The sequence below is a fragment of the Branchiostoma lanceolatum genome, chromosome 15, assembly GCF_035083965.1.
Source record: "Branchiostoma lanceolatum isolate klBraLanc5 chromosome 15, klBraLanc5.hap2, whole genome shotgun sequence".
Taxonomy (NCBI): domain Eukaryota; kingdom Metazoa; phylum Chordata; class Leptocardii; order Amphioxiformes; family Branchiostomatidae; genus Branchiostoma; species Branchiostoma lanceolatum.
Window position 1 is genome coordinate 11820594 of NC_089736.1, and position 27502 is coordinate 11848095.

At 40.6% G+C, this 27502-nt stretch overlaps 1 protein-coding gene across 2 annotated transcripts in view; it reads left to right on the top strand.

The window, feature by feature from the left end:
- Positions 1-27502, top strand: part of LOC136420676 (uncharacterized) — an 88475-nt gene that overhangs the window by 20161 nt on the left and 40812 nt on the right. For both annotated transcript variants that reach the window (XM_066407745.1, XM_066407746.1), the window contains exon 2: positions 1775-1848. The gene's annotated coding sequence lies outside the window, so the exon portion shown is untranslated. The remainder of the gene's footprint in view (positions 1-1774; positions 1849-27502) is intronic.

A 27502-nucleotide genomic window follows, 5' to 3' on the forward strand; every position in this document is an offset into this window, starting at 1 on the left:
TTTAAGATAAGAGACTTCACCACTACATGTAAGTGTTTGAAATAGGCATGTGCTTTCTTCTTTCTTTTCCACATATTGATTATCCAATTTGTTACCATTCTAGTGACCCAGTTCCGGTAATCAGGTTGTTGCATGTAGTAGTGTCGAGCTCCGTAAGTATACTTAATTGTGCCCACTGGCGCTCATCAAAGCTGAGTTTTACACATACATTTCGGTCTACGGGATCTTAAGCTATAATGATGGGCAGAGGTAAAAACAAACCGTTCCCATGCCATTATTTCATAGCCTGGATATCATCCACATTAGAACATCGTGGCATGAACAAATACGTGATTGACTACAGAACCTAACAAGGATGAAACCCAGGTTACATGTTTTATGCGTATCACAATATTTGATGTATGAGGCTGCATTTTTAATGCATATCACAATATACACCATATTTTATTGTATCATAATCTATCTGAACATGCATAATTAGGACACAATTTACATCAGATCCTGTCCAAAGTTTTAGAGTTGAATGGTCCGTAAGGACATCAAACTTATAAAAGGATCATATTCAAGCAAATCTTATAATGCCCTTGCCAATTCCTCTCCAGAGCTTTTAAAAGATGCTGAATACAGTACATCAATAAGAACATGAACGGGAGGCGGATCCATATGAGCCACTTTTCGAGCATTTCGATTATTGATCCTACATCTTTCACGCAAGTCTGAAAGTATCATTCGGCTAGACAAAAGTGTACGTGATCCATAGGCAGAAGCAAAGCTTCAAATCCCCTCACTCAACCTAGCGGTACAGGACTTAACCCGGACGAATTATAGGATTTACTGCATCGAAAACAATTTGGAAAATCTCATGACCTTGGCGGACAGAGCAGCCGGAAATATATTGACTGCAAAGATAGGCTGTCTCGGTCCCTTTAATTGGTTCCCAGACGGAGTTGTACTCTTGCCTACAGTTCCGAAGTCTCGCGAGCTGTTATTTTCTTGCTTTAGAATAAGGGCATAGCTTTGACACAGTACTCTGTTCATAGTGCTAAAGCGTAGCTAGCTATTACGTCATCATGACGTGTATCTTTGATCAGTTTTAACGAAGTTAACTTTCATCGTGACATTGATTCCAAGCCAAGTTCAAGATCATGGCTGAAGTTACAGGACGTTTCTATTGATTCCATTAAAGACGAATTGGCGGATTACTTCGTTGACAATGTGATATACATATGGATGTGAATACTGAGCTGGGGTTACGAAGATCATCCTCTCGCAGTCAGACTATTGAAGGTAGAAATTACAAGGACGTTGTAGCGACTTAACTATGAGCAATTTCTAGTAATCAATCATAAAGTTCAGAGTTTGTAGAACTATCCTAACATGACTTATAAGTGAAGAAATGGGATGGATTCGTTGCAAAATAGATTGAAGTGTCTTATAGATACGTCGATGAAGGATAGACATCAAGGTAATAAGAAACGGTAATAGTTACTCAAGCAACTGGATACAATGTTTGAAACGTTTTGAAAAAAATCTTTAGTCACTGACGAAAGATAGCGGATGCTGTCCCTGAAACGTTTGACTGTTTCAAAATTTTATCCAGTTGCTTGAGTTACTATTTTTGGCGTGTCCTATAGATATTTTTGTGAGTGCCCTTTGCATATTGTTGAATGTCATTCGAATAGATCTATGTGTGGCTCCATACGATCATTGTTTGCTTTGTTGTAGGAATCAATCTTCAAACTATCTAAATCTGTCTCTTTTATCATCTTTACAGCAGCCTGTGGCCACGACGACATCAGTTGAACCAGACATTCAAACTATCAAAATCGGTTGTCTACATGCAAGAAGGTGAGAAGTTCCTTAAGTCATTGACATCTGTTGTCTTAAGAGTATACAAGTATACTGACCAATCCCTGTCAACCATTGAGAAATGGCATGCATCACATTCAGAAGTTAATCTGAAATGACGTTTTAATAATTCCATTACTATTGACAGATGTTGTATTGTTGTATAAAGGATAAACACGCAATGATCAAGTTCATTTCATGATAGCTTGCTGAATATTATGATATATTTCTAAGTATTATGATACATTATCTGATTCATCAAATGCAGAAAAATTCAGTTTGCATTGAATTCACATACAAATTTGTATGATATTGCATAGAAAGATGACTTATGTGATTAATGTATATAGTACATGCTGTTGGTTGATACCATCATAGTAATATATCATTGTTTAACATAAGCTCTTTGTGAACAGCCAAATGTCATTTTTTCTAAGATCACGAGACCTACCAGCATGTTAATTGCTCATTAGAAGGCACGAGTGAGAGTTGGTGACAAAAATTTCATTTATCAGACACCAGGAAAAATATGCTATCAGCTAGACTGGATAAAGATGTATACCACTTCCAGAATGAGGGTGCGTTAAATCTCAAGAGCCCAAACCAAAGTATCAGACATATGGAGAATATCGCTACAAGGCACGTTTGAAAAAGGTACATATGGTGCACTTTCTAGCTTGCGCGTCATACATGTACATGTGCATCTATAAGCGGGTTGGAAAAGTATAACGGACCGGTGTGAGGTTTTAAAGAAGCTTTTAACGAATATTATGTTTTGAAGTCGTAAGGGTTTCTTTAAGACTATATTGAGACCAGTCTGGGATACGTATAAGTCGTTGGCCGCAAACATGTACGTGTGCATCCATGAGCGGTACTGAAAAGTATAACGGACCGGTGTGAGATTTAAAGAAGCTTTTAACGAATATTATATTTTGAACTCGTAAGGGTTTCTTTAAGACTATATTGAGAGCAGTCTGGGATACGAATAAGTTGTTGCCCGCAAACATGTACATGTGCATCCATAAGCGGTATTAAAAAGCATCACGGACCGGTGTGAGGCTTTAAAGAACTTGTAACGATTTTTTTCTTCATATTTTGAAATCTTAACATGTGTGCTTTCAAGAATATGAGACCGGCCTGGGATACGTATAAGTCGTTGACCGCATATATGTACATGTGCATCCATATGCGGAATTGAAAAGTATCGAAAACCGCTGTAAGGTTGGTTTTAAAGAAGCTTGTAACGATTTTTTTTCATATTTTGAAATCTTAACATGTGTGCCTTCAAGAATATTGAGACCAGCCTGGAATACGTATAAGTCGTCGACCGCAAACATGTACGTACATGTGCATCCATGAGCGGTACTGAAAAGTATAACGGACCGGCGTAAGGTTTTAAAGAACTTGTAACGATTTTTTTCATATTTTGAAATCTTAACATGTGTGCCTTCAAGAATATTGAGACCGGGATGGAATACGTATAAGTCGTTGACCGCATAATGGCTGTTTGAATCCATAACTGGACAGGATTGCAATAAAACCTTTTCAATGCGGCATCGACCTCCGGTAGCTATTAGCTAAAGGCTAGCCACGATTGATGGCCAGTTTTATTGATTTAGCGTTTTTTTAGATTGCCATTATCTGGAACTAGTCTTCCTAGACTCGTTTACATCAGCATGGTGTCGTCACCTTTCCCGGCCCAACAACATCAAATTCACAGTTTATGTAAAAATCATTGTCTTTCTAACGACTGAACAGTCTGTGGATAGTTAGATTGTAAATGTTCATATTTATGGACTTTAGATATGTAAAATTTTCATAGTTATTAACCATTCAGATTTCACTATTCCCAATCTGTACCTGTTTATAGAAGGTGCTATAATATTATTTTGAATGCTTCTCAGGGCAATCCCGACATTGTGAAAACTTTGTGATATGAAGTTCTTTATGTTCACGTTACATTAATATTGCCCGAGGGCGCTGAAGCAAATTCGACATTCATGTCTATCATGGACAAAGGCTGTTAAATATCGGTGGCTTGCCAAACGGGTAAAGAAGCAATTTTCATGCTTCTGCCTCTTCGGAGCTGTCTGAGGAGATCCTTAGAGGCAAGCTGCCATGAATTTCACCTTGGGACGTTTCCACCTCAGGAAAGGAGAAGCTGCTTTCATCTAACGGGTAATTGATCACCTTGTCACCGGCACTCGAGCCATTTCCATGCCTTTCGATCAGGAGGAGAGGGCTCTGTTCCATCACCGAACCGGCCCGATAAAATCCGCTGCCGAAACCTCTGAGACACCCATTATTCAGACCTGTCTAGCATGCCAAGAATGTTCCTTCTTCACCTGCCAGAATGACAGTAACGTATTTGCGATGGAATAAAAAGCACCAAGAAGTCGCTTCAAGGTGGAATAAATATTTGTACATTTCACAGAAACACACTTCTCTGATTTTTGTGAAACAAAAATCTTTTAAAAAATAGGACCACAAAATTATCATCTGAGATTACCACGCACTTTTGTATTAGAAACTCACTAATCGTTTACATGTGAGTGACAGATCCAATATTTCATGATCAGTTTCCTGCTGAAACCATTGTAACACACTGTTTGATTAGAGTTTCCTGATCTTGCTACATGTACATATATGCTTGCACGTGGGATCAACATCTGGTTGCATCGAATCAAATCAAACTAAGCACTACGGTATCTAATTAGAAGAGATTTATTTTGCTTTACCACCCCACTCACTCCTAGACACGCTTAAATCCCTCCTGGACATAAACACACGTCCTTATGTTCAGAACATGAGCTTCAATTTGAGTCCAAGGTATTTTTCTCCCTCCGCCTGATGGAATCTCTTCTCATGTGCACTTATGCCGACGGCAGCATCTTTCTCATTGTCAGAATGAAACTGAAACTTTGTCACTTCCGGACAAATCCGTGCCTGTGTTTCTCTTGTCCAAAGGGCTTGGGCAGCTCTCCCATCTTTCTCCAATTACGTGTGAAGTTAGAGTTTCATTTGTGTCACATGCAATTAGCTCCTTGTAGATAGATCCGGGTGTAATGCGGACATGCTTAGAATTGGTAAACTGGCCCAACTTATGCCTAGGTCACATTTCCAAAGCGGGGCCCTGTCGGAAACGAAAAATATGCTATAAAAGACAAAAGAAAGACACAAAACATGAAAATGACTCCTAACCATAAATTGTGTATTTTCTTGATATATTCACTTTTTATTTTTCGTTTTCTCAAACAGCCCGGCCTGGCCCCGGCTTGGGAATGTGACCCTAGCATAAGTGCTAGTTACCATGTTGTCAATAGTTGTAAACAACGCCTTTCAATGAGGAAACTGCGCAATGTCCTGATGCGATAGGGATGTTTCAGTGCTTATGTGGATAGGGCAGTTTCCTTTTTTTTCATTTTAACCCGGACTAACATGGATTTGGCCTAGAAATTTTAATCTTACCCAGTAAGATATTTTTTAGTCCACTTCATGTTGCACTCCATTGATCTGGATTGATGAAAATATAGTCGGTTGTTTAAGATATTGATGATTAATTTGTTTAAAATATTGATGGTCACGAGTGTAAATTGAATACTCTGTAATTCACTTTATCTTCAAGGTAGCAAAATTTCACGGTGGAAAGAAAATTGGCATTTTAACTGAACTTTAACTTCAAGGTGGCGGCAAGTGATTCACAGAACGGATGTGTGAAGGAATCATAAATAATGACAACAGGTTTTTGTTTTCACGGTGATGATAAGTTCACGGTACAGAGGTGACCGTGAAAACAGTGAACATAAAGTTATAGTGAAAGAAACAAGAACTACAGTAACCCAGGAGCCACACCCGTCCCAATGGACGTCCAGCTGCTATTTGTCTTTGGTATTGACTCACATTTTACGTTCATTAGAGTGGGTATTGATATTTACTTGACATGCATACCTAATGAACCGTCGTGTGAGAGATCAAACCAATTATTCAAGATACTTCACGAGAATAAAATGACGTCAAATGATTTCCTCCAACGACATACCCACTAAGTTTCTCATTCTCTTTCAAAGCTAGGGTATTGCTTAATTTTGCTATATCCACGTATACTCTCTCATCCGGCTGCTTGTGGAAAGAGCGGCTTGCTTCGATATCACCTTACATAAACTGCAAGAATCATCTAACCAGTTTAATTACGTTCGGATTTACAATACTTCTGGTGAACATCACGCCCATTCTCTCTTGCCAGATGTGATTGGCTGATAACTTGATTGGATAACTGCTATCCAACCAGAGGGACGATAGGCCATGACCGTTGCTTCCTATTACGTATTGTGTACATCAAGCAGCGGGTTTGGCAGGAAAGGATCATCACGTCCAGCTGCTGCCCCACTCTGCCTAGCTTGAGGTTGCTGATGGCCCCCCTCCCTCCTTGCTGTCAGATCGTTAGAACAGGACACGCGATGCCATTGAACATGTCATTTTTCAATACATCATTTCAACGCTGGTAACCATGAAATTACAGCGCACTATCATTTCCGAACTTCCGTATGACAGATTCGACTGACTGATTGCCACGTCTTTCTTGATACCATTCTCCATTTGATGGTGATTTCAATACTTCCGCTTGACCCAGATCAGTCAAAACGCTGTCCATCTAGAAGAGGCAAGTCCACTCCCCATGACTCCACAGGGGGGGAAATCAATGATGACAGAAACGGGGGAATAGAAGAGAATCGGAATTATATCCTTCAGTAACCGCTAGTTTGTGGTTAACATGGATTTTCAATCCCACAAGAGTCCCTCGTGGTTCTAAGCGATGTTCTTCTTGTAACGACGATTGCGCATGCGTTTACTCCCGGGTGGAATTGAAGCACCCTTTTTTTAACGGACTTCTTGATGGCAAAAGTTTGGAGCCCGACGAAATACGAAAGCATCCCAATGTTGTTTTTTCGAAATGTCAAGTTTTGCTTTTAGTTAGTATCATAATGATACATCCTTAGTCAAACAAGATATGACAAAAAATTCCAGTTCTAACTTAATGATGAAATATCTCCATCTTACATTTCTACCCCTAAAGAGCTATAAATACAGGTCAGTTGTATCGCAAAAGGTTACAATCTCAGAAACACATATACAGTTACACATACCGAATATAAGTTTTACAATCAAAGGCGGACATTATCTCTTGTTGCAGTGTGTCGTTTATTCTGAAAACGTGCCTAATAGAGTTTTCTGACAGTTGAGCTTGTCTCTACCACCGGGCTAACACATTATTCTCGTTAGTAGATGAATCATGTCCGTCGTAAGTGCTCGTGTTTTCCACTGATACTGGGACATGTTTAACAAATATGGTCATTAAGCTGTCAGCTTGGCTGTGAAAATTGTATTTCTGCGAAAAATATGATTGACGATTGACTACTAGCTTCACGGTCCTAGAGAAGGTAAGAGACAAATAAACTACAGGAGTAGATAAAAACTGGTAAATCCAGATGTTTGTTAAATCACTGACGAAAAACAGTAGACTTTTAAAAGTTTATCCAGTGGCTTGCTTAACTGTTACCGTTCGTATCTTATTATCTGGATGTTAACCTTCATCGACTTAGCAAAAAAAGGAATACGAAAAGCTGCTTTAAAATGGGGTCACGTTTTAATGACAGCTAAGAAGCCATTTTAAGTGAAACAAAAAAGACACAATTTTAGAACATACAAAAGTCGTCCAGTATGTAACGATCAGCCTTGCTGTTCATTATAGTTACCCAGCTATCAAATTGTAGAAGATATATTTAAGTTATCCAGATATACACAAGTCTCATGATTGGTGACACGATTACCCGTAGATACCGTACTAAAAAGACGATTCTAGTCCTAGTCAATGAGATGATATTGATCAGTTTTGTGACAATATGATGCAAAAGCACACATGTAAGATAAAAGACCGAGACGTGAATAATGTGAGTGCTCGAAGCGTTATGGTTATCCCATCTTTTATTCCTATCATCTAAAGAAAGTCGACAGCTCTGGGTGGCATAGAAATCTATCTATTAGCACGATATTCATAATATCGTTTGATCCATTTCCTTGGAAATGTAAGCAATATAGGGATGTGTCCCGACTGGAGCCTCAGTTGGTAACTTGGAGACCCCGGTTCAAGTCCCCGGGACAGGACATCTCGGTTGGGGCTGCACCGTCTTTCGGAAGGGATGTAAAATGGGGATCCCTCTCAAGGGAAAGGGCTAGCAACCCCTCCCTGCAAAAATATATACTTTACTTTAAATATTGTACATATGTAAATACTTTGCGTTTGGGAATGCATCTCTCCCATTAATATGTATAAGCAGCAACACCGGTGCTGCATTGCTATGTAAACCAGTCAGAATTGCCTTGAAGAAGGTGACGGTCACCGAAACGTCGGTGGAATAAATCTCTTGGTTGTGTAAGAAGAGTCTTTTTCATTCATTTATATACTTAACTCCTTGAACAGCAAAGAAGAAACTTGCTGGCCCATGTGCCACGAGGGTCTGAACGAACAAATGCTAAACGTCATCCATAGGTTAGTAGTCTGCACACATATCTCTTGTATGCGACCAATTCGTCCTTCCTGAACAGCCCTATCTTGTTGATGTGCAGCCACTCTGCCGAGAAACGTACCTTACACAGACGCACCTAATCTACGGACTCGTGGACGGGGCTGATAACGCCTTGACGTCATCCGTCCTTCCACTGCACCTTAAGGCAACAACAAAGCATGTGTCAGTGTAGACGTCAGTGACTCTTTATCTGTAAACCCCATCTAGTTTAGCTTTAGGAGATACTCCACATCACTGCCAAGCCAAGATACATCAAGGGCACTTTTTGCAGCAGTTTTCGTATCGGCCACATTGCCATAGGAACTGGGGAGGGGCCAACTAATATTGATGATGATCGTTTTGCTATCTGTTCTTAATCAGATGCGCGAAGACTAATACAGAAATCTTTATTGACACAACAAAAGTACAGCGACTTTCGAAAGGTCTTGTGCAACTACACGTGCAAACAACAAACAATGGTATACAAAAAGATTTACCTACGTACAAGTATATGAATACTTCAACATATCGAGTTAAACGCATCACTTACACTAATAGTTCTAATATCTAAACACTCTTTGATATATTCACCTATTTGTATGTAGTAAGGGTTGTCTCCTTCTAGAATGTGTTTGAATTTATCTATAGAATGGAATGTATCAAATTTTGTTGAGCAAGCGGAAAGAAGGTTGAACAGCGTTGAGCGTTTATCATGATATCGTGGACAATCTAGGATAAAGTGTTGTTCATCTTCAATTTCATTTGGACAGAATGGACTTCCACTATTTATGTTATTTAATCTTTACCTCTTTGTATTTATCAGTAGTATTATTTAGATAAGTTTTTCCTATATCTACTGTTTCTTTCATTATGTATTTGCTGAGGAATCGGCCTTGTAGAGAAACTAGGTTTCTGTTGCCGGCTCCTCACAGATTTTAATCTGTGAAGTCAAATAGATAAAATAGATATGTGCAGGTGTGCATGCAGGTGTATACCTGTGTGATGGCATCAGTGAATGTATTGTATAAAAACCTCTACGTCTTCTTGAAATATTGTAACCAATATTCGAATATCTTGTAGTTTTGTCAATCAAACAACATACAATACTGTAAATGCATTTTAAGTTCGCGGTGGTTTTAAGTTTGTGGCAGCGCTATAGTCACATACTGCTACAATACTGGAAAAAATTGTTTGCGGTAGTTTTAAGTCCGCGGTGAAACGGTCGCCGCGAAAACCGCGAACATAAAACCACCGCGAACATTTCTGCAATCACAGTATGCCAGGTTGAAATTACTATGAAAGCTGTACCTAATAGATATCTTGCGGGAATCGGAGGAATTTACAGACGACCCCTGAAATGATATCTTGTAACGCCCCTTGTGTATCCGGATTGTTTAATAAATATCTTGTGTATATCGCAAGAATTTACAGACGACCCCTGAAAGGATATCTTGTAACGCCCCTTGTGTATCCGGATTGTTTTATAAATATCTTGTGTATATCGACAGAATTTACAGACGACCCCTGCAAGGATATCTTGTAACGCCCATTGTGTATCCGGATTGTTTAATAAATATCTTGTGTATATCGCAAGAATTTACAGACGACCCCTGATAGGATATCTTGTAACGCCCCTTGTGTATCCGGATTGTTTTCAAATCGTTAATTACATCCACTTGGCTGGGCCATCGATACCTGCCTAAGTAACAACCGAGTCAAAAGGCGCGGAGGCAGTGGTTTGGGAACAGTTTCCCGCACAGCGTGCTCCAACAGGGGATTGGTTCAGCCTTATAACACCGCGGATCGATACGTAGTAATTTGATTATGTGATATTGATCTTCTAGGCGCCAGTAGAACGATTGACCACTTCTGGCGAAAATACGCCTTATATTTTCAAGTGCCGAATTCCTGTACTGAAGTCCTACAGTTGAAAGTAGTGATATTTCAACACATCTTTCCAACGTAATGCTGCTAGATTCCCCTGTCAGTCATAACGTAGATTGGATTGTTTTCGGCATCCTTTTGGCCTTACTTCAAAGCAATGATTCAATCGCTTATGGTGATTTAGAAGCCTTGGCTGACTGTGGTGAAGAGAGCTTCAACAATTGCTGCGAATGGCGTCACCAAATTTCTTCCAACGAAGAAAAAAAAAGATTCGAAAAAAGGAGATGTTGAAACATGTAAGGAAAATGGTGTCCAGGCTAATCCTGACATATTGCAATATGGTGTGTTTACGCTGTTATAAAGGTTAGACGCTCTCATTCTGTCAGTAGCCCCTCGCCCTGAGTCCTCCTAGGGGTCTGCAACATTTCATCTGGTTATTAAGCTGTACTCCTAGGATTTCAGCCAATCAATACCACCACCGAAGAGGAATTATAGGTGAGTGCATTCCTGACCGGGCATAAACACCAACCGTATAATGACCTGGTGAACGATTGGAAAAGGCGGGGATTTTAATGTTGGTAACTTACGATTGTGTTATTACTGCGAGGCGTTTAACCTTCTCCTTGCTACCTAAGTCTGAATCCAATAGATAATGGGGTTCCAAACGGCTACTTCAGTGTGCTAAAGGTTAAAGACTGTGTTGTCGACTTTATAAGGAGGTTCGCGATTCTAAGTGCGCATGTACAGCGAAATGAATTATAGATAAAATGTCAAAATTGAAGACCCCAGACACATAAACGAAACACATCGGGTCATTGTTATGCAAATCGAGACAATGGTCGAGACAACAACTGTTTACGGGTTAAGGTCTTCACCGTTGACATATCACCCACAATGCATTTCGTTGCGCATGCGTACTTAGAATCGTGAACTTCCATATTGACAAAACGCCACCTTCCGCGGTATTAATAATGCATACCTATATTGCATAATTACACATCGTGTCGGCACTCCTAGCAAATCAATCAATTATGCTTGGTTTTAAAGTTGTAAACGAACGTCACTTTTGTTTTGTATGTGTGCATGTAAACTAGCGGCGTCTGTCTGACGGGAAAACATGTCATAAAGACGTAGTCAATTTCCTGTTGGAAATTGTACAACACATTATTAAATAGAACTGACTCTAACAGCACACAGTCTTCAAAAAGATTGTCTGGAAGAGTTGAGAAGTGTGTGAATTATACGGGGCTAGTAAATGATTGTAGCAAAGGATAGCACAATTCGGTAGGCATGGGATACATGTCATCTTGCACTTCTTTAGTGATGAACGTATACGTTCTAAAGTTTGTTCATCGTTTCTTCAGACCCTTGTAGTGCATAGTAGCACAAGTTCATTGTAGATTTGTTGTTTTAGTGTTAGGATATTTTTTTACAAGGTGGGGTTGCTAGTCCTTCTGATTTCACGTCCCTTCCGAAAGATGGGTGCAGCCCCAACTGAGATGTCCTGACCCCGGGACTTGAACCAGCTGCAGTTACCAACGTATTGGAACCAGGAGCTCAACTGTGAGGGTGCTACCGATTGAGCCACAGGGACATCCCTATACATTTTCAATGAATTATTCAAACGACACATTTTCAGACAGGAGATAGTTTACTTTCCGCCATATTGTATGGTTAAACCCGGACGTTGAAAGGGACATTTAGATGTGTATATTTCATTACAGGCATGTATCTATAACATTATGTACATGCGCAGTTACAATATTGACTCTTTTGGTGCAAGCAAACAACATGGCGTCACATGCCAACATCCCATCTGAAATCTTTTGATAAATGCGCCACCAAGTTAAACTATGACCTACTTGGCTCTCTGGGGGGGAGCAATTTCATAAATCTCTAAATCCACCACAGCAGTCCAAAATATCAACTTCATCGTGCATATACGCCTACTAGAAATCGATAAAAATGATTACTGTGGTTTTCTCTATTAATCCGATGGAATCTATGATTGGCAAATAGATGTGTGGGAGGTTAAAGGCAATTACATTTAGTGGCAGTTCCGTCGGCAAACAAACCTGCTGCAATAATAATTCTCCCCGTAGGGACGGCATTATCAATCATTGTAAATGACGCGGAGGAATAGAGATCGTCGTAATCAACCAATTTTCACCGAACGTTCGTCTGAATGAAAATATCAAGAACCTACGTACAACGCCCACCCATTGCTGCCATTGAGTCGAATGTAATTACCCTGTATACAGCTTGATGTGAACCTCCTTCCGTATAAATGGAATGGACTTTTGATTACAGTACACGAGTCTGCATCCTAAAAGAGTACAAAACCATATAGTAAAGCCTATTTTCATCATCAGTTGGACTGTATTACTTTTGTGTACTTTTGTACTTTGCCTACGGGCCCATTTTGTTTCATCCAACTTAGACATCGACCATTTCCTCAGCAGTTTACAAGGCGATTCATCCGCCTGACATCTCTGCGGGTTTGCTAATAGCGTCCATAGACATTCTTATAGACGTCTTTTTGGGCCAGTTTTATACAAACTGACAGGTCGTTAAGACTGAGATGTTTATCCTATCCAGCCTTTGCACGGGCTCTAACGACCTCCACTACAAAGAACTTTTTGTCCTTTGTTCAGAGCTTCTCCAATTTGCCTACCAATTTGTGATAAATCGTTCAGCTGGTATCAATGTTTATGGCCGAAATGTCGGCGTGTCGCTGCGTATTAAGCACTCCTGTGGAGCAAAGCCTGAGTAATGCAAAAATCGACAGCACGGGTCAAAGAAGACGTCGACACAACTGTAGCCATTACGTTGGGAGCTAGCTCTTACCTCGTTCTTTAAAGGCACCCAGAGCATTTTATGAGGCTTGATACTTGAATAAAAAACTCAAATTTCTAGCCATTCCTACACATAGTAAGTTTCAATAACACTACACCATGTGTGGTGAGAACTGATAGAAAATACAAGCCCTAATAGACTGATCCGGACTGTCCATCACAATTAGCGGTTCGACCAATGAGTGACTGCATGTCCGTCAAATCTTTGCATTTTTGTGTTTTAATTTTGCATTTCTACGTTTTGACGGAGGTTGGCGGGGCTATGGTATCGGTCTATTTACGCTAGGCGCGTGAAACTAAAAGATCACCATGTAGCTTATTTTTGAGCACTTTTGATAAAAAAATCCGAACGCAAATGTGGTAAACAGTGGCATTAAATGTCAATTTCATAAAGATTACAGAAACTAGAATATTTCCAGTTATCAAGTCTCATAGAATGCTTTGGTTGCATTTAATAAGACGAAAATGCCTTGCTATAGTCACCAGGGACTCTTTCTTTACTGGATATCTCTTTTAATGAGTTTTTTTCGTTTAAAATGTATCGTAAATCGGATGTTTGGAGACCTAACGGGTTGCCAAAGTCTAAATAATGAAAAAGCATCATCAGTTAGTGCCAGACAGATACATTACTTCCTCAACCCATCCGCGTATTGATTAATATAATGATAGCATCTTCTGCAATTGGGCACCTTCCGAAAGACCATGAGATCATCCCAATCGTATCTTTCTACTTCGCTTAACTTACACACTTTTTGCACCTAAAATCGCATCATTGGCCGTAGATCAAACCTGGGTCGTCATAGCTTTTATAGAATCCTATTGTGTCTTTTTGTATGTGTTGTATGTGTAGTGATAATGGGCCATTGGTGACGCATGGCGGTGGTAAAAGGAAATAAAGATCAATCAACTTTAGAAGTAATACTTACCTGTGGGTCTGCCAGTCGCCATGTTTGTTTTTATTGCCGATTTCAATGTTTGTTGAGCAGGGTGAGTGAGAAATACACAAAAAGGGAATATCTTAACGATGAACATGTCATAGCAGCCCAACTACACCTGTTTTTTTGCCGAAAATTAGTAGTTCTGGTGAATAATTGATAAAAGTCTCTATTGCATATTCCTGCCCACATGGGCTAAATGCACAAATGACCACACGTGGTCTATAGGAAGCATGTGAATGAAAAATAAGTGTCAACTGTTCTCTAGATTGGTAGCAAGCGTAGTCCAGTGGTTAACGACCTTGCCTCTGGAACTAGAAGCCCCGGGTTCGATCCCGGCTGTGTTGCTCACCCGACATGACACCACCGGAAAGGGTTGCAGTCCTTAGGACGGGACGTTAAGTCGTGCCGGTCCACTGTTCATTGTGCTTGTCGAAAAGAGCTAGGGGAATTTCCCATGTACGATGAACCTGTAAATACTGTTCATAGCGTCTGTCTTCTCTGTTACGACCAGTGGAAGATTAGCTCATCTGTTCATTGAGTTCATTTGAGCTAAACTGGTTCGAGATCACTTTCCTTTTCTTAGATAACAAAGTTAGCGGAATGGAAAACGCACGGCAGTGATGTTGGTACCATGCTGTCTCCCAGTAAAAGGTCCGATCAACATCCATACAAAAATACACCACTTATTCCAGTTTGCGTTCCGACTCGGTCGTCTGAGACATTATCACGTCGCCACAGCATTCCCGCGAGATTTCGCGATATTTGCCAACAAAATGGCGGCAATCCCTTCGCCACATGCTCCCATCGGTTCTGGTGAATTCTCTGACCCGTGCATACACGCAGCCAATATTGTCACAGGTATACGTGCCCTGCTTTACACGCGCCATCTCGTGCTAGTGCTATTTTTTGACGGAGGTGTTCGAAATAGAACAGGGGGTTCTATATGTTCGATATGGTGTTCGGTCTATTCTCTGACCGGGGCATGTGATTGACAGGCGAATGAACAAGGTATTATGTCCTCTCAAATCCCGCATGGAATTCGTTCAATCAGAGGCTAATGTCGTACGCAACCTGTAAAGCTCATTGTTTTTTCAATCAATTCACCGAAACGAAATTGGCCTAACCACCGTGGGAAGAGGGTGGGAGGTAATTATTTGATGGCTGCCATTTTTATTATGGAGAGGTAAAACCGAAATGCCTGATAGCAGTACGCTATAATAAAACTCACTGCACGAAATTCGAGATGTACCATAGTACTAAAGGTGCCCTAAGCGATTTTAGGGGGTAAAACTGAAAATATTCTGGATAAAGCAATTTATATGAAATTGACGTTTACTTTCCCGTATTAGCACATTTGCATTATGATTTCATACTTTGGGCATTTAAAAAGTGTGCAGATACAAGCTACAAAGGCAATATCTTATTTATTGGTACCACCCAAAAATAAGCCCAGAATCCAGCCATAACCATTTTCTGTCGACAATTGTGGATAGCTTTCGGCCGAGTGACGTCACAATGCCCTAGCACATTCAACCATGACCACGTGATTATTTCTCCGGAAGCGTTCGGGACTTATCGGTCAGAATCGCTCATGTTCGGAAGATTTGAAATGATGGCTGGCCTTCAAGTGCTCAGATTTTCGATGAGTTCCCACCACACAAGGACATCGTATCTTTTTCTCCATGATGGCCAATATGCAATGGGACAGTGTTATTCCAACTTACTATGGATAGGAATGACTAAAAAATCAATTTTGAAAATACGACTTTCAACGCCCTAATATTGCTTTGGTTGCCTTTAAATGCCGGGTACGTCTGGTAACGGTCGCAAGGCATATAACATTATCAATAAACATTAATTAGGTCTTTTTATGACAAATCATGTAGATAAAGGTGTCCCTCAATCAACAGACGTCTAGACGTGTGGCATTTGAACACTCGGCGAAAACCACATTTTTATTGTAGTCTGAAATGTCAGTCAACACCCAAATGTATTTGCTGAAAAGGACGCTTGTCTGAACCTTTGCTAGAACAATTCCGAACGTCTTACACTCAGCAGTGCTTCATGCCAAAATCTAGCTAATGATAAATATAGTAGCCAAGTTGTTCAGTGTGATTCCCTTAACCATGACCCACCTACTTTTAATATTGATTAAAGAAATATCCGCAAAACGTCCAAAGTGTCGTAAACCGACCTGCAATATCACGTTCAGGGCCCGTTTCTTTTCGAACGGTCCATGAATCAAGGCAGCCATTAAAACGACTCTATCTGCAACGTTAGGCTATAGGAATCCGGTATGCGGCAGGTCTTCTCTCTGTCATAAAGTTTCTTCGATTTTTGTGGGGGCGAAGCAGATACTCTGGAGGAAGACAATACCCATTATAACTCGCATGAAAATACCATAACTCTTTTTTTGCCGCGGCCATATGTTTACGGTATGTCATTTCATGGCCATGCCAATGGCTTACAAGCGAGCAAAATTGCCCATTCCTAAGGTTAGAATGCGCACTGTGGGAAGAAAGGGGCGATTTCTGGAGGACAATTTTAAGAGATCTTTGGGCAAGACGTGGGTGATATCACAGCTACTTTGCACCCCGTTCTTCCCACGTAATGTGACGTATACCTAAGATATATGGTACGTTAAATCTTTGACGAAGCCAACATGGCTTCTCTGTTCGAATATAACTATAATACAGACCCCGGGCCCCGCTCTTACAAACAGTAGACAACAGCTTAGAATACCATGTTCCATCATCTACATATTTTAAGGCTTCATGCATCATATCGCGTGAAAATTGAAACGTTACGATACCATCTAAGCCCAGTAAACCACTCGATACACACTTATGAGAAGGTAAATCATTTGGTTAGTGTCAACTCCACTGGTCCATGAGATTTGCATGTTCAAAACGAGAAATAAACCATTCTCCAACTCAAGGAATTGACTCACTCGAATTTTTGACCGACTTACTCGTACTCGGTCTTCATCAGATCTCTGACCCAAAACGTTGTTGACACCCGCTTTTTACGCAGCTGTGACGTCAGCATGAGGTCAAAGTTTGTCGGAAGTTGGTACCACCCCCCGTCCCGGGTGAGAGAAGGTCGGTGTGCCATGATGTAGATTACCCCCTTTATTCCTCCACAGCTTTGGATCAGATAGCTGTTGAAGGCCGAGTGAGTCGGTAGAAAATTCATGTGATTCAATTAGTTGAGTTGGGCAACAGTTTATTTCTCATAACGTTTTCATCATGGACACCTCATTTTTCTCTCATTATGGAATCTACCAACTCAGATGAACTTCGAAATTCTCACTGAACTGAACTTGGTGAGTTATGGGGTAGAACGAAAACACGATATCAGTTTCCCTCAGTAAGATGTTAAGAATGGGGAGCTCGGTAAATACGACGGGTTTGTTATCGGCCTGAGCCTGCTGGGATAGGATTACAGTACAACAGCTCCTTCCGGTTATGACGTATGCGTTTCCGTAGCCTGCTACAAAGAGGCAGAGGCGATAAAGATGTGGGTGTTCCATGCTCATCATGATTCCGAGACATGCTGTCTACGGGGGCGGAGGGATTTCTAATGAGGGATGTGAGGCCATTTAGCTACGGGGTTTCTTGTGAACAGTCTTTACTAAAAGCTATCATTGCGCTAAGGTAGATCCAGCCAATTTTTTGTTGCTTTTAGAAAAAAAATGTTGAAACACTATTTTTCATAGGGATCACTGCAAATGATTATTGATTGTTTGCACCTTTTCCAAACGGTTGAGGTACTTCTCAAGGAAAAACTACCAACAACTGAACGATGAAATGAAATAATTAACAGAAATAGTTGAGTTAGTTTATACAGGTTCACGCAAGTAGTGCGATCGTATTAGTGTTATTTGACGTTTTCACAAATTGATCGTTTCATTTTTTGCTGTATTCTTTAGCTTGACTATATAAACGGAGATGGGCGCCACCCTAAACACCGTACATATTGTAGGAAGGACCTTCACTCTTTTGCACGTTTAAGTTCAATGGGCTTTTCAATCACTCATGTTTTAGTACAATGCATGATGATGAATGCATGACCATGTTGACAAGCATCCGCGAGCAAATATATCTATCTTGATTTGTAGAGGTGTAATTCACGGCAATCAAACGTTCCACTTAATCAAACTTGCTAATGAAATGGCTCTTTACTATAATTTAGACTTATTCCCTTTGACAATGATAACCTTTCGTCTACTAATTACTGTGTTTGAATACCAGCTGCTTGGAGCGGTCGATGGTGAAACTTGAGCTCCTATTTCATCATGACATCGTCGAATGTCAAGGCTCTTAATTACGGCGCCGCCCTTTTGGGTATGCGAGGATTGATACACTTTTTTGTAAATGCAAAAACATATGTGACAGGCGGTAGGTTATGGGCTTAATCTCTCCGCGCCTCTCGAGGGACGAGAAATAGTCCCTCGTGCACTAAATGCCTGCCTCTCGGGGAATCAGCCAAACGACAAGGATTATTCACGCCAAAAATCATTGCGCTGTATCAGGCTAGCCGTGGATAGAATCAGCTGAGATTATACTAATAACTATCGGGTAGTTTAAGATCGCTTCATATGCGATAATGTTTGATAATCACAGAACAGGAAGAATACACAGGACGTGCAAAAGAAACGCCACGGAAAATGAGAGATAAAACCATCTGTCTTTCCTGAGTAGTAAATAAAGTAGACATTTTTACAATCCTCTCGGCGATTTGGAACGCCAGCGACCTGATTGGAAACGTTCCAAGGGGAATGAAAATATGTTTGGATAACGGATATTGGGTTTTTCAATCACCGTTGTCTGTACTGTTAAAATGTACAAAGTATTTGTATCTCTTTCCTAAAAACTTCTCGTCAAAAATTCTACATACAATTAAGTCCAACCCTGTAAGGGATCGTATATACGCATGCTGAACATTTTGCCTGCTGCAATATCTGTCTATTACTTTACCTTTACCTTGGGTATCCAAGATCGTGCCCTTTTGTCCATCTGGGCTCCTTATTGCGTCTTTATTGCACACTAAGGGCATGAATAATTGATTAAAGCCCGGTTTGTGAGAACGTATTCGACAATATGCCGTTGCGTTATGACCTACGGCAGAATAATATCGATGGAAAGGGCATCGTTGTGTTATAATCCTGACCCTGAGCGACGGAGATGAAGATATTGCCACCATCCAGGCGTTGGGAGACAAATATGTCCACAGATATTCAGCGGGCTTTAAGAGAGGAGATGCAGGGTAGAAAGCTTTTACGGGAGTTTTATGGCGAATAATGATGGAATCTTAATTTTTCACACTTGCAATAAGCTTTATTGTTCAAATATCGTAATGTACACTGTGTAATTTTGAGGAAGTAACTTAAAGGAGTAGTTAAAGTGTGTTTATGGTGAATGATTAAGGAATCTTAACTTTTTTAAACTTGCACTAAGTTTTAAAACTTTTTCGATTATCGTAATGTACACTGTGTCAGTTTGAAGAAGGCACCTGCCAGTAACTTAAAGAACTCGTTAAAGAGTGTTCTCTGGCGAATGATTGAGAAATCTTAGACGTCATAAGCCAGTAACTTAAAAGAGTCGTTGAATGGTGTTTATTGCGAATGGTTAAGAAATATCTTACCTTTTTCACACTTGCAGTAAATTCTAAAACTTGTTCCATTATCGTAATGTACACCGTGTAAGCTCGGAGAAGGCACCTGGCAGTAACTTAAAGAACTCGTTAAAGAGTGTTCTCTGGCGAATGATTAAGAAATCTTAACTTTTTCACACTTACAGTAAGTTTTAAAACTTGTTCAATTATCATAAAGTACACTGTAAGCTTGGAGAAGTCACTAGCCAGTAACCTAAAAGAGTATTTAAAGGGTGTTTATATCAAGTTTTTAACAAATCTTTTTCACTTACAATAAGTATCGGGACAATGATGTATTGTTGCGATCAATATTGATTGCCGGATTAATTAAGAAAACAATGGAAGTAATTAGTAGGATCATGTTCCCACAGATGAGAACGAAAAGAAAGTTCTGCGCTCCGAGTTTTCTTTTGTTTTTACGACTCAGTAGCAGATGACTGATCAATGCATCAAGTTCGCCATCTTGTGTTTCTACGGCATTTGGCGATCCTTATCGAGGATAACCGACGGAGATTTACGGTCGGCGACGAGTTTAACTGAACCCATCTGGCTCACAACTGCACCATCTGTGCCTGGGGCAGCGGACGGTTTTGATCGCTATCTCTTTAACATTGCGATATGTATGGCTCACTCAAGAGGCGTAAGGTCACTTCCATTTGGAAACCTTTCCATTTGCAAACACAAGCGCGGACAGAAAGTCGTTAAACGTAGGGAACGTCGTTCTGCCTTTAGCAGACCATGTTATGACGTCGATACGTGACGCTCCCGTGTACCGAGTCGCCAGCCCGACCGAAAAGGGATTGGTAACGAATTTTCAATGAGTTCTTATGTACGCTTGATGTTGTGCCAACACGACGTGTCTCCAAATGTAATATCTGCGGGTACTTTACGAAACAGGTATTGAGAGATGAGGAGGCTAATTGGAAAAGCAAGGACACAAAATTCATCAGAAACTTGACCTTGGGTTGTGACCGTTAGGAGCAGCCATCCTTGATGTATCATTCAAATCTATTCATCGCGAGTCTGCTAAAGGTGCAGAATCCATCTAAAGGTGTCAAGGACAACATATTAAATAACTTTATTAATGTTGCAGTGGACCGTGATGGACCCCGGGTTAAGTATTTCGGAAACGTTCAACACGACATAAAATACACCGATTTTCTAGAAAGCATTGGGAGTGATATTCCCGCATGTTTAAAATATAATTTTGCCCCGTTGTCGAACCTTCTCAATTAAGCCGTATTGAGTCAACATATTGTAAACGCAACTCGCATGTGCCGCCAAAGATGCAAACAAATATCCAACATGATGCACACGTTTGGGACTGCATAGTGATGTCATCCCCTGTGATTGTACATATGTAAATACTTTGCGTTTGTGAATGCATCTCATTAATATGTGTAAGCAGCAACGCCTGTGCTGCATTGCTATGTGAACCAGCCAGAATTGCCTTGAAGAGGGTGACAGATGGTCACCGAAACGTCGGTGGAATAAATGTCTTGGTTGTGTAAAAAGAGTCTTTTTATTCAATGATACACACACATTTCAATCGAAAGGGCGGTCTTCATGAATATATACACATTTTCACCCCACCTCACCTATGCCTTGACCTCATATTGGGTACATATTCCACAATCATCTAAATGGCATCGTGCATATCCTCACCAAATGTTCATTTATAATCAATGTAACGTTACAGATTATTTACCGATTCCTCGAAGCTGACGCAAAATCGAGCAACTATTGTCGGAGAAACCTCATTGTTTTCCACCAAGGCCAAAGCATTGACCTGCCAGTGTTCTATACAAAAGGGAACAATAGTTGAAATTACGGCCCAATGAGGTCCAATACCGGGCACAGATGGCCACCGTGTGTCCCTTTCTTTGTCTATCGATTCCTCTGCAAGTGTCAAGTTTTAAAGCCCCGTGAGGTCATTTATTTTAACACCATGACAGTATTAATGGTGTAAAATGAAGAACGTTCACTCCGATTTTTTTATATATGTGGAGAAAGTTTGAATCAGAAGGTCTCTGCAATACAGATCAACGTTATAAATAACATAATTGATTACATATTTTACTGGCCAAAATTTGAACAACAAATTGACATCTTTCAATCTCAAGAAGATTATATGCTTTTACCTTTGTGCCAAATTTCAACTCATTCGATGAAAAATGAGCTAGGTATAAAACAAATTGCATTACTTATTGGCTCACCCTCGTATAATTTTCTAGTCCATTCATCAACGAAACTTCTTTTCTCTAAGGTCAGTCACTATTTGATTAAGTAGTACTCTTTTTTTTACACAACCAAGAGATTTATTCCACCGACATTTCGGTGATCATCTGTCATCTTCTTCAAGGCAATTCTGACTGGTTCACATAGAAATGTAGCACAGGTGTTGCTGCTTATACATAATGAGATGCATTCCCAAACACAAAGTATTTACATATGTACAATAACAAGAGATGACATCACTATGCGGTCCAAAACGTACATGAAGTAGTTGTTTCTGATTCGTGTTTTATATTAGTGAAAATATTATCTTTCTACGCCTGTATTAGAAATAGAATATAAGTATGTATTAGTTGTAATTCAACAAGGTTCCTTTATTCAATGAAAGATGTATCGCAAACTCTAAGTACTAGTAATATCTGCATTGCCCAACTTCAGTTGTAATAAGTAAGACGTTTTAGTTTGAGAGCCACGTACATCTAAGCACTTAGTTTAGTCTACCTTGTTGTATTATCATTTACTTGTAGGTTGCGTTACGTTTGTTATTTTATGTAGTTAGGTTTTGTTGAAAAACGCATTTAATAGGCGATATGTAACCCCCTTGGTTAAATAGATTTTCAAAAAAAGATCTATTTCACAAACTCGCATCAATTTTGCAGTGCCAAGAGGCTGTTATTCGTATAATCATTTCGTATAATCAAATCAGTATGGGCTAATTAAAACTTTGTATTAGTGATAGAGACCTGATTTATTGTGTTTGCCACGTAGACTTAGATTGCTTGTATATTATAGTTAGACGTAACGAGCTTAGTGTCTGGGCACTATAAACTCATTGAGCGTGGTTGGCAAGTAGTGTATAGTAAGGACAAATTCATCACCACCATAGCTAGTCTTTTACTACGGTCACATTTGGGCCGGTGCCCGTAGGGGGTGTAGCCCCGACCGGACCTCTAAGCCACAAATTTGTCTCCGAGGTGGGGTGGGGGTACCTCTTGGTGTTCTCACGATTAGCTGACGGCGACTATTAATAACCGGGTCCCAGGTTGATTTTAACTCCGAGTTGAAAATTTTCAGTAGCCCTGCCGTGCCCAAAAATCAGCCCAGTAGCCGCAGGGGGTCCCATGGGGTGACGTAGAGGTCACACCCGAAAAGGCAAAAAGAGCCCGTAAACTACCCGGCGGGGCCCCTTTTTTCAACTGTGACCATAGCACAAACCTCCAATTGTCAGAAAATCTCTCTGATCCCCCATTAAGTAACATTAACGTGTCCCTGAAGACACGACCATACAAGGTCTACTTCACAGCAAGGCACAGTTTGCATTAAATCAGTGTGCAACGCCAAGACAGTCGTTAAATGGTCATTGACTTCAAAAGCATTTAAGATCAAAGCTTTAGATGAAATAAGTCGTCATTGCCAATGCAACTGGTTGACAGGCTGTGCCTGATTTTGAGCTCATGTTGAAAGACTGACGACGTCTGTTATACCGGTCCCATCCCGTCAAAAATAAATTAGTGCTTTGTCTGGCCTCCTAACTTTCTTATTAGAAGAAGCTGAACCCGTCTCGTCAAAATCCACGGAGTGAGCTTATAGAATTCGGCGGTTGGGAACGCTCTTAGTACCGAGGAAATCCCGGGAAGCTGCCGATCGACTGACTCCAGGCGAGGAAGTAACGTGACCGCCGGTTGCCAACAGATGAGCCCTGAAATGCAGTTTGTCTGTGCTTAACGACATCTGAGATGTATGAAGCCAGATGAACGCTGCCCCCAAAGATTCCTATCTCACCCACAACACGCGCTCTACTATTCCACCCGTCTACTAGTAAGACATGTTAGAGTAATGGCCAGCTCACGAGGTTTCTAAAGATCCCGCTGTATACGTGAATGCCCTTCGGAGACGTTCGAAGATACCGCCGAGTATTCTGTATGACAACCAAGGACACCATTGCACGGGGAATGAATGTGGAGGCAAACTTTAGAGTACTTGAAACTTTTCAATACGACCATCTATGGCTCAATAAATGCATCCATCGCCCGAAGGCCGTTATAAGCCGTCTTTTTCAATGTCGGGTGTATTGTGATGTCCATACAATGAATTCTACTGACAAGAAATAATAGAGGACTGTAGGCATACTGTAGCTACTTGACGATGGCTTACTTATTAATGGCGATGGCCTCAGGGATAGCTTTGTCTGCCATGAAGGCGTTTAATGGATTCAGGCAAACTGTGACCATGTCAAGCGCTTTGTTAGCTTTCCGTAAACATGGCTTATGGTGAAATGTCACATGTACAGTCTGTGCCGTGTACAGATGCCTGTGCTGTATTTACGGCTTACTTTTTGCCGCTACAAAGCAGAGATGGACCCGCGGCTTTCCCCGACATCATCACTCCGCGAGAACGCCGTTTTATGGCGACTGCCGCAACATGATAAATGTCGTGAAAGCACTCAGTCGCAATCTATGTGACGATTTGGCAATTCTGTGGCCCGGCAGAATGCCGTTAATCGCGGAGATAGGCCGGTCTGGCCAACTTTGATGCACGATTCAATCCAATCGGCGGCGTAATCAACTTGTAAATCACTGGGCTTTATCACTGGAGCACAATTTTGACATCTGTGGGAAAGAAATATCTTTTTCATGTATTCCAAACCCGGCGTTATAAGGATACCGATGGAGAAAACATGGTTCGAATTACCATAAACTGTTAATGTAATAATTCATCTTTCCGTATATTCCCAGAGGCCACCATACGACAAGGTCTTTAACCGTTTTTAACCACTGTCAATTGTACCTTTGGAGCAACATTGCTTTCATTGATAACCATAGGCCATTCGATAAATTTGCATATATGGGCATTTCATTAGCTTATCTAATTTGCATACATGGGACGCTTCGCTAGCTTCCAATATATTTTGATATATAGACGACGTGAAGAATTTAGTGCACTGGGCCATAGATAAGCACTCAGGCTGCTCAGAGTGTGGAATAGAAGGATACTTCATTAGCTTATCTAATTTGCATACATGGGACGCTTCGCTAGCTTCCAATATATTTTTGATATATAGACGACGTGAAGAATCCAGTGCACTGGGCCATAGATAAGCACTCAGGCTACTCAGAGTGTGGGAGAGAGGGATACTTCATCATCCTAGACCACGCTTTTTCTTCGTTTTAATAACCCATACATCAACGGTCTACTGGACTTGATATGAAAGTTGCACTGAGACATTTCTCAGGGGCTTAGTTATGCTTCCGTGCGTACACACGGACATGTTACTCTTCCATACTAGCCACAGTCTGCTTGCTGTCATCCATACAAACCTAGAAGAGCCTACAATGTATGTGTGTATGGGAACGTAATACATTAGAGTGAAACACGGCCGCTATGGGTCAGGGTTTAAATCCCATTTTGCCCTCTATCAATACATCAAAGTCTTGCACATCGAGTATATACGAATTCATCAGTCAATTATAAACTGGATTAGGGACAGTGGTAATTTGATTGGCCGGTTCACAGCTGTGTCCCCGCCCCGGTGGATGGATTTTTCGGATGATGGGCGTGGGGCTTTTTAGAAATATCAATGATTGGATGAGTCATGGGTATCGATAAAGTATTTCATTTGTGCCATTACTATGATTGGTGGGACCGCAGTCTGGGTCATCTTCTGACATGGTGTAGACAAGAAGGGTGGGACTCTTGTTACACAGGTTAATAATTCACATAAGAGGATTATAATGATGATAATGATAATTATATATAGATAAATGTATGTGTGTCTGTTTGTTTGTGAGTGTGTATGTGTATGTGTGTGTGTGGCTATGTGTGTGTGTGTGGCTATGCGTGTGTGTGTGTGTGTGTGTGTGTGAGTGTGTGTGTGTGTTTGTGTGTTCTATCTGTTATTTAGTTGCAAATATTTCTGACCACTGTTTATTATGTGTATCTGTTCATCTACGGTCGGAAATCAAAACGATGTTCTCTATTCAAATAAATGACAATGATTAAAAATAGCATATATTTCTCACTTTTGATATATTCTTTAGCAATTATCTGACAACATCTGTGAAGGGGACATTGAGACTTGTTTGACAAACCGAACTCTGCTACTTCATTTAGAAACATTGGCTACAACCAACACACTAATAACCTCGTGCTTGGACCAGTCGCCTTCACAGTAAAGGATCTAACTGGATGCCTATTAAAGTGCACGTGTGCAGACCCAGGTAATAAGCTTAATGTACTTTTCAACCCGTGAGGGAATCAAGCGGCATGTTGCAGAATCTGTGAAACACAAATCATACGACCCAAAGCCATTGATATTATATAGAACAGTGACTGTCTTTATTGTAACAATTCGTCTAAGCTTGCTGTATATCTATCGTGGTGAAATCGAGCCTCAACATATAAGAATTGCATGCAACAAAGCAATTGGTTGTCTGATGAGAAGCCTTTCATGTCAATTCACAGTCTAGATTACTCAGATATTACACCGCTACCTCGTCTCTCTCTTTCTCTTTATATGTGTGTGTGTGTGTGTGTGTGTGTGTGTGTGTGTGAGTGAGTGAGTGTATGTGTGTGTGTGTGTGTATGTGATTTTGAGTGTGTGCGTATGTGTGTGTGTGTTTGCGAGGGTGTTTTTGTGTTTATTTGTTTGTGTGTGTGTGTGTGTGTGTGTGTATGTGTGTTTGTTTATAGCATATATAAAACTTTGCAAATATACATACACACACTCAATTCTCGTAATTCCCTATCTTATAAAGCCTTTTTAATCACTGACGTTCTATCCTTAACTTCAATCCGGCTCGATTGCTCATCAAGCTATTATCGTCTTTTAATACTTTCCCTCGTAAAAATGATTGACAATATTATCTGCATGATCATATAATAGTTTGTGTAATTTCATTGATGTCGCCCCTTTGTAAGACATAGCCACAGACCCGAATGCGAAACAGAACATCGTCCTTTTTACGTCCCTCCATATCTTACTCACCAGACACACTGTCTTGTACGTAAAAACTCCAGGCCCCACACTCGAATTTAACAGCCACGCTTCATAATTGCATGGCTTATATCTATCACTTGGCTTAAATCACGTCCGACCTTAACGGGTTTGCAGGTAAAACCCAATACCTAAGATGCAGATGTTTTTCGACAGGGTCCATCCATGGCAAACTGTAGGCATTAGATATCCAGGGAAAATTGTAAGAGCTGCCACAAATAAATGCTAATCAGTCATTCCAGCAAGGGAGGATCGGTAGGTAGTTGTTATTAATCATACTCCGACGTGCTTGGCGGTTCGATGGAGAATTTGTTAGCCACATACAAGAGGCTTGGAAATGATGGGGCGGTGAGCCGGGGATATGTATGTACAGGCAGATGAAGTTGAACTAGCAGACATCCCCCACGTCACATCGTGTTGTTTAAATATGAAGATATATAGATATATACACGTCTGGCGTATCGTTCATTTTTAAGGGCAAGGTTGTAAAGGTTTTGTTTCAACGGAACGCGCCCGTGTCTTTGCACTAAA